A 7,095-nucleotide genomic window follows, 5' to 3' on the forward strand; every position below is an offset into this window, starting at 1 on the left:
CCCCTCCCGCCACCCCCGGCCCCACCCGGCCTCCCGCCCGCCCGACTCCCACCCGAACCCGGCCGACGCGAGGCCGGGGTCCCGGGCCGCTCACCTGGACCGCAGTCTCTCTGGCGCCGGCCGAGCCTCGCCGCCCACCCCGCCTCCGCCCCGCAGGCCCGCGACCCGCTGACACCAAGGCGGAAGTGCGGCCGGCCACCGGGCAGACTGACAGCCCGCGCTAGCCACTCGCAGAGCCCGGCGCCAGAGCGTCAACCGCCGCCCGCCCAATCAGCGCCCGGCCCGAGGGCCGCGCCGGGAGGCGGGCCTATGCTAATCGTTTCGCCGGGGAGGCACCCCCCCGCCCCTCGGGAGTCCCGCCCACGCGCAGGAGTGACGCCAGGGACAGCCAGTCACAGCGGGGAGAGGCGGGGTTATGCAGATATTGACCCTAAAGGGGCGGGAGAGAGGGAGGAAGGGGCGTGGCTGGACGAGTTGAGTTAACAAACAGCGGGTCAGGTGGCGGGGGCGCTCCGCGGGCAGGTACCTCTGCGCCCGCAGTTCCCGACCGCTAAGGACGGGCGGAGGCGGGAGTCATCCTCTCAAAGCTGTCTCCCGCAGCTCAAGCGTCTTGCAGGGCTCCCCATCGTCCACCATCCTTGGCATACCATTCATCTCTCATCAAAACCCGGCACCAATTTACCCTCTGCATCCTTGACAGTTCAGTCCTCTGTTTAAAGCCCACTGATCTGTAGTGGCTCCGTGATTGAGCCCAGAAGCTCTGGAGTCAGACCCGGAGCTTGCATCCTTATCAGCTGTGTGGCCTTGGGCAAGTTGCATAACGTCTCTGAGCCTATGAGCACCCATATTTTCCTTCACAAACCAGACTTCTCCCACACTCATACCATTCAAATCATGGGTCTGGTTTGGAGTGACAGGAGCCAGCCTAGCTGCTCAGAGTCACAGCAGCTGATTCAGGGGTGAGCAAGAGACGCTGTCCTGGCCAATGAGGGTCAGCCCGGAGACATGCTGGGGGCCAGAAGGAAGGCTAAGGCCAGATAACTCTCCCATCTGCCCACAGACCTCTCCAGAACTGGGCTGGGGGAGAAAAGGAGGCACATCTGGAGCTACCAGTGGGCATCTTGCCACCGTGAGGGGAGGAGCCGCCAGGGAATGAAGCCAGCCCAGAGGAAAGCAAAAGCAGATATCCTGGATCACTCGGAACAGCTACACCATAAGCAAGTTCTGCCCTAGACTTTTCAGTTATATGAGCTACTCTATTTCCTTTGCTGCTTAAGCCCATTTGAGTACAAAGGAGTACAGGGTCCCTGCAACCCCGAGAGTACCAATAGGTTACCCGTGACCACGTGGCACAATGAAATGGCCCCGCTCATTGCCACCTTTTCCACAAAGCCAGACCCACGGGAGCTTCTGCACTCCCCCCTCAGAACGTGATTCCTCATTTCTAGCAAGGAGGGGGGACTGACAGGTCCCCCCAGTAGGACTAGGGGTCCCTTGAGGGCAGGGGCAGGTCTTGGCTGCCCCATAAAGATGAGGGCCCGAGAGAGCGGGTGGGGTCTCTGGCAGGATGGGGCCCAGGCTGCATTTCTGGGCCCAGAAAGCCTGTCATCCCCCATCCTAGATGCTGGCCCCGCTCACGGGTGGGCCCTGTCGGCGGGGCCGCTGGCGTGCTGGGACTGAAAAGGAGCTCTCCCAACCTCTGCTGTAGAGAGAAACCCGGAGGGGGCGGGGCCAGGCCTCAGAAACAAAGGCGTTGCCATGGTTACCCCTGAAGAAACCGACCCCAGCAGGCGCAGGAGGTGCGTGCAGGCCCCCAAGCCAGGACAAGGACAAGGCCTGTTGCCATGGAGATGCTCCAAAGCTTTCCTTGTGGGCCTGGCCCAAGTCCAGTGCAGGGTCCCGAAACCACCATCCGCCACCCTGATGAGTCTCTAAGACTCTGACTTAATGCAAAGGACATGCTCCGAGGGGTTCAAGCTACTGGCCCACCCCTCAGCCGTGACCTCTGGGGTGAGTGCAACATCAGAGAGCTATGGCCAGAGGAGAGACTGGAGTGGACAGTCTCCCGTCTGCCCACGGACCACCCGGGGCTGAGCTTGGCCACCTTTGCCTTGGCCTTGGGGTCGGGTAGGGTCTGACCCCAACTGGGCCCTGCAGCTGGGATATCAGTGTACCGCCTTTAAACAGATGCAATAACCCAAACTCCAAGGGTCGGCTGCTGGTCCTCCGTGCTCCTCACGGCCAGGATTGAGCGGGGGTCCCCTCTTGGTTGATGCCTGGAAGGATGGTGCATGGGACCAAATCAGGAGCAGTTTTCATGATCTTCACTAGGTCAAGAGGCTGATTCCAAAGACAAAATTTTCTAAGAATGGGATGGAAGACAGGAGCAGAAGAGGAGACAGAGGGTTTGGGGCCATGCAGTGATGATGGTGGTGATGACGGTTGGTGTTCTCCAGGGTGCAGCGGCTCACACGTGTGCAACAGCCAATCGAGTAGAGGTCGTGTGTCGGCTCCACTGTGCAGATGAGCAGACCGAGCCTCAGGCATGGAAAATGACTCACCTCAGGCCTGCGGGAAGGAAGTGGTCCAGGCACCGTGTGGCTCTGTGGACCCACGGCCCAGCACGGCCCAGTAGCTTGTTGGAAAGGCAGGGATCTGCCCAGACCTCTCTGCCTGGGGTCTGCACCTGAAAAAGATGCCCAGGTGTTCCTGGGTGCCTGGGACCTCTGGGGGACTCATGAGTCATAATATTAACTGACCGATTACCTGCCCGGTGGCGGCAGGGGCCGGGGGGCTTGTCACAGAGTCTCCTCCACCCTGAGCACTCAGGCCTGCCTGGGCTCCCAGAGTCCTCTCCGGTGGGGGTCCAACCATGTGTGTGCTCTCAGAGCTTTGAGAAGCGCTGGGCTAGTAGATAACTTCTGGGGTCTCTGCTCCCACTGGAACTGCTCTCAGACCAGGCCAAGCCCAAGAGCGAACCCTACAGTCATGCCTGCCTGTCACTCCCCAGAACAAGACCCTCCCTCTCCCAGCTCCTGCAGGATCATCAGTCGGTACCGTGACCCATGAGCCCTGTGGGCGGCTGACGTGTGGCCCGGAGCCTGGTGCGCTGGGCTCCAGAAGTCCCAGCTGTGGGCACAGGTGCCCCGACTCTGCCCTCAGGAAGCACGTTCACCTGCATTGTCCTCCTTCTGTCTGCCGCACCACGAAGAGGCAGAACAGAGATGATCGCTCCCTCTTCAGACGGGGAAACTGAGGCTCAGGGAGCAGAGCAATTTGCCCATTGCAGAGCAGGTCTGCAGTCAGAGCTACCCCATTAGCCCAACAGGGCTGGGTGTTCAAGGGTGCTGGGCGCCCAGCACCGCTGGCCTGGCCTTTGCCCTGTTGGGGGGGGCGCGGCCCGAACTCACTCCTTTCCCTGCCACCCCCAGGCCTTTGGAGAGGACATTTTCCACTCCCTCCTGTGGAATGCTGGGGAATCTTTCCTCTGGATGCAGGCTGGGCGGCCAGAGAGCGCTGGCCACCGAGGCCTGGCCCCGGCCCTCACGTGGCCCAAGCAGATCCTTCCCCATGCAACTTTCTCGTCTCCTCTGCAACGTGACAGCACTCGGCTTCCCCGTCGTCGGAGGAGAGTATTTTTAGTTTTGAACCCACCACGTGAAGAGAGACAAGTTATCAATAGCAGCGGCAAAGGGCTTTTTCTTTTTTTTCCCCATGGCTTTGGGACCTGAGCAATCTGCACCCGTTGAATTCTGCCAAAAGAAGAAAAAATGCATTCCTTTTACCAACTTTTTACCCCGCGGCTTCCTCACCGCTGCGGCTCTGCCAGCCAGCTCTTCCCGGCTCAACCCCACCTGACTCAGCAGCGCCCCCGGCTCTGGGGGAGGAAGGCGGCCCTGAGGTCAGTCTGCCCCAGGAAGGAATGGGCAGGAGTGAGCTGACCCCCAGGGGCCAAGACAAAGGGCAAGGCAGAGGCCAGAGCCCCACAGCAGGCAGGCATGAGGCGGCTGGTGGGGCCCTGACTTCCATGCTCATAGAGTTGACATAGGCCCCATTTCTAGCTTCAGTTGCAGCCCTAGTATTTATTGAGCACTTACTGTGTACCCAGCGGCAGCCTAGCACCTGTGAGTGCACCTTCCCAAACCAGATGCCATGGAATCCCAAGGCCTTTCTGGCTGTTATCAGGTGTTTCTGGAGGAAACGTTTCTGTGGTCAAGCAGGTTTGGGGAAAGCTATTAAAATAAAGCCAACAAATGTCTCCCTCCAATGCAGGGTGTCCCAGGGCCCTTCTCATTCTGGTGTAGGGGGGACTCCCAGAGACAGAAGGCCCAGCTGCAGACACAGGATTTATCGGAACTAGGAACATTTTCTCCGTGGAGTGTTTTGCACAATCCCGGAGTGGCCTCCTACCTTGCTGGGGAAAACTCAGACCAACTGGGCTGCCTGCCTTTAGGACTAGTTGGAGCTACGTATATAGAAACTCAGAATAACACAGCCTTCCGCAAGATGGAGATGTACTTCTGTCTCACGTGACACAGTCCAGGCTGTCCAGGGCTGGCAGGGCGCCGTGCATCAAGGACCCACTTCCTACCCTGTTGTGCAACTTTTCTAGAGCTAGCTTCCATCCTCACGTTCACCTCATGGCCCAAGATGGCTGCTGGCAGTCCAGCCATCTCATGCATATTCGACCAGGAAGAAGGAGGCAGAGAGAGAAGAAGCACAGAAATGCTGACCCACCAGGGGAGTCAGCTGCCTTTGAGGGTCTGTCCCTGACAGCACCAGGCACTTCTGCTCAAATCTCACTGGCCAGAACTGCATCCTGTGCCATTCTTGGTGGGAGAGCAGCATTTTAAGCTGAGTGCATTACCAGCCTAAACAAAACAGAGGACTCAGGGGAGAAGGTTATGGGTGGGAGCTGGTCAGAGGACCTGCCTGCTGGCCTTTCTGAACAGAGACCCTTGAGAACACCCAGAGTCCTGTGGCTCCCAGTCTGCTCCAGCTCCGGCCAGGATACGGGCAGAGACGTGAACACCTCACAAGGTGGGCTCTGGGAAGACAAGGCAGTGCCGGACCCAAGGGAGAGCTCTCGGCTCCAGTCCCCGGCTCCCTTGCTGCACATGGCTCGTGCTGCGTGCCTGGCAGATGCTCAGCATTGTCCCTGAGCGCTGAAGTACTCAGCGGGGGCCTGTAGGTTCCCTTCCTGGCTATGCCCCGACTTCAGGCAGGTGGCTCCTTCTTGCAGGACCCGTGGAGCACCCACTGAGCCGGCACGGGGGTGCCAACATGGGCAGGCATGGGCCCAGGAGGCCACAGGGGACCCCAGGCAAGGAGAGGGGGAGGATGGGCTCTGCTCCTTCTCTCTCCACCCTTCCTAGGGGTCTGCATGGGATGGGAGGGGTGTGGGCACATCTGTGTGCGGGGGAACCGGTAGGGTGGGCTGAAGCAGGAGGAAGGACAGCTTGGGCTGGTTCGATTTAACTTACCAGGGGAGCTGCCAGGTTCGGGGGTCAGAGGGGGCACAATTTAACCAGCCTGGGGTCCAGGGAGGAGCTGGTCACAGGGACACCCCCCCCAGCAGCTGCACTCTTACTCCAGCAGGTGGGGTTGGGGGTGTTGGGTAGGAAACACTAGGGCATTTGGGGTTCTTCTGGGGGTCAGTGTGCTCCCTCCATGCCATCCCTAGGAGGTGAAGGCAGGGCAGGGGAGAGGAGGGGACAGCTCACAACCATGTGCCAGGCACGCCCCAGGCCTGCCTCTTGGCTCGCAGTGGAGGGGCAGGGGGTGGCCACAGCAGGCTGGACTGTACCCCTGGTGGGGGGCGTCGTGGCTCAGGGGTGTGCCACCCGTGCTGTCATGTGAGGCTGCGTTCCCAATTCACTGCTGTGCTGTCGCCACTTACATTCTCAATTTCTGGGGTGGGGCCACATTTTTATCCGGCACCAGGCCCCACAAATTCTCCAGGCGGCTCAGTACAGGAATCAGGGTGCACGGGGTGCTGCCTCTCCAGGTCCGGGCTTCAGGAGTTGCACACAGCCAGCTGGGGAGCTCTGTCCCCTCCAGGCAGGGTGGAAGGCTGGGTGAGCAGGGCAGGTTTGTTCTGGGGAAGAGGCCTCATGCTGGAAACTTTGCCAGGGCTGCCCCAGCTCAGGGAAGGTGGCCTGCCCAGGAGTCGCACAGCCCAGGGCACCACCTCCCCCCACTCCCCTGGCTTTGGAAGTGACACTGCTTCCCAGGCTCCTAGCCGCAACACGTGGTAGGTGCTTATAAACGCCGCTGGCTGCTGGCAGGAGGGGGTGCAGGTGGTCTGGGCAGATAGCTGGGGTTCCGATGGGGCCCATGCGGGTCCGGGCCCTGCTGCTTGTGAACAGGGGGTCTCTCCAAGCCTGTTTCTCCAGGGCTTGGCGGCGCCCAGAGGAGACCCAGGTGTGTAGGAGCCCCTGCGGAGGTGGGCGGGCACAGGCGTGTCCCCTGAGCCGGGCAGCAGGCACTCTCCCCCGACCCCCATCTCCAGGAACAGCCCGGATTCTCTTGCGGGACCTCTGCCCACAGGCTGACCCCATCCCTTGTCCCAGGCAGGGCACATGACCGGGACCCGGGACATCACCGCGGCACTTAGGCGTCATCAGGCAGCCCAGGGGCTCGATCACGAGGCCATACGCTGAGGCCACGCGGAGGGGAGCGCGGCTGAACTGAGGGCTGGGAACGCAGGCTCGGGGAGAAGTCCCCAAGCACCTTTCTCCGCACGTGGGGAGAGGCGTCTGGAGCCCTCTACTCCCCATCGGGGCATCCCGGGCTGGGGCCGCCCTTCTGGATGGCGCACAGGTGAGTCACTCGGGGACGGGCTCCAGGGAGCCCCAGAGGTTTTCAGGAGGCTTTTAGCCACTGGTTTATCCAGTATTGCACCACTGTACAGATGGGAAAATAGAGCCCAGGGAAGGGCTCATTGCTCATTCTATGGGTGTTTCCATCTCTGCATAAATCAGCAGAGCAAGTTTAGAAAATGTGTGAGGATTATGCAGTGCAGGGAAAAGGTACACCCAGGCTGAGTCTGGCAGGGGCGGGGAGGGGCGGGGGAGGGGGCAGGGGGAGGAAGAG

General features: G+C 60.8%; 2 protein-coding genes across 3 annotated transcripts in view; one reads left to right on the forward strand and one right to left on the reverse strand.

The window, feature by feature from the left end:
• OSBPL2 (oxysterol binding protein like 2) overlaps nucleotides 1-219 on the reverse strand; it is a 39,928-nt gene extending 39,709 nt beyond the window's left edge. The window contains exon 1 of one of the 2 annotated variants that reach the window (XM_034641282.1): nucleotides 95-219. The gene's annotated coding sequence lies outside the window, so the exon portion shown is untranslated. The remainder of the gene's footprint in view (nucleotides 1-94) is intronic. The other variant, XM_034641283.1, reaches the window with a different exon arrangement.
• The window catches only part of HRH3 (histamine receptor H3), a 27,074-nt gene that overhangs the window by 6,169 nt on the left and 13,810 nt on the right, over nucleotides 1-7,095 (forward strand).

The sequence above is a fragment of the Ailuropoda melanoleuca genome, chromosome 13 (genome assembly GCF_002007445.2).
Source record: "Ailuropoda melanoleuca isolate Jingjing chromosome 13, ASM200744v2, whole genome shotgun sequence".
Classification (NCBI taxonomy): Eukaryota; Metazoa; Chordata; class Mammalia; order Carnivora; family Ursidae; genus Ailuropoda; species Ailuropoda melanoleuca.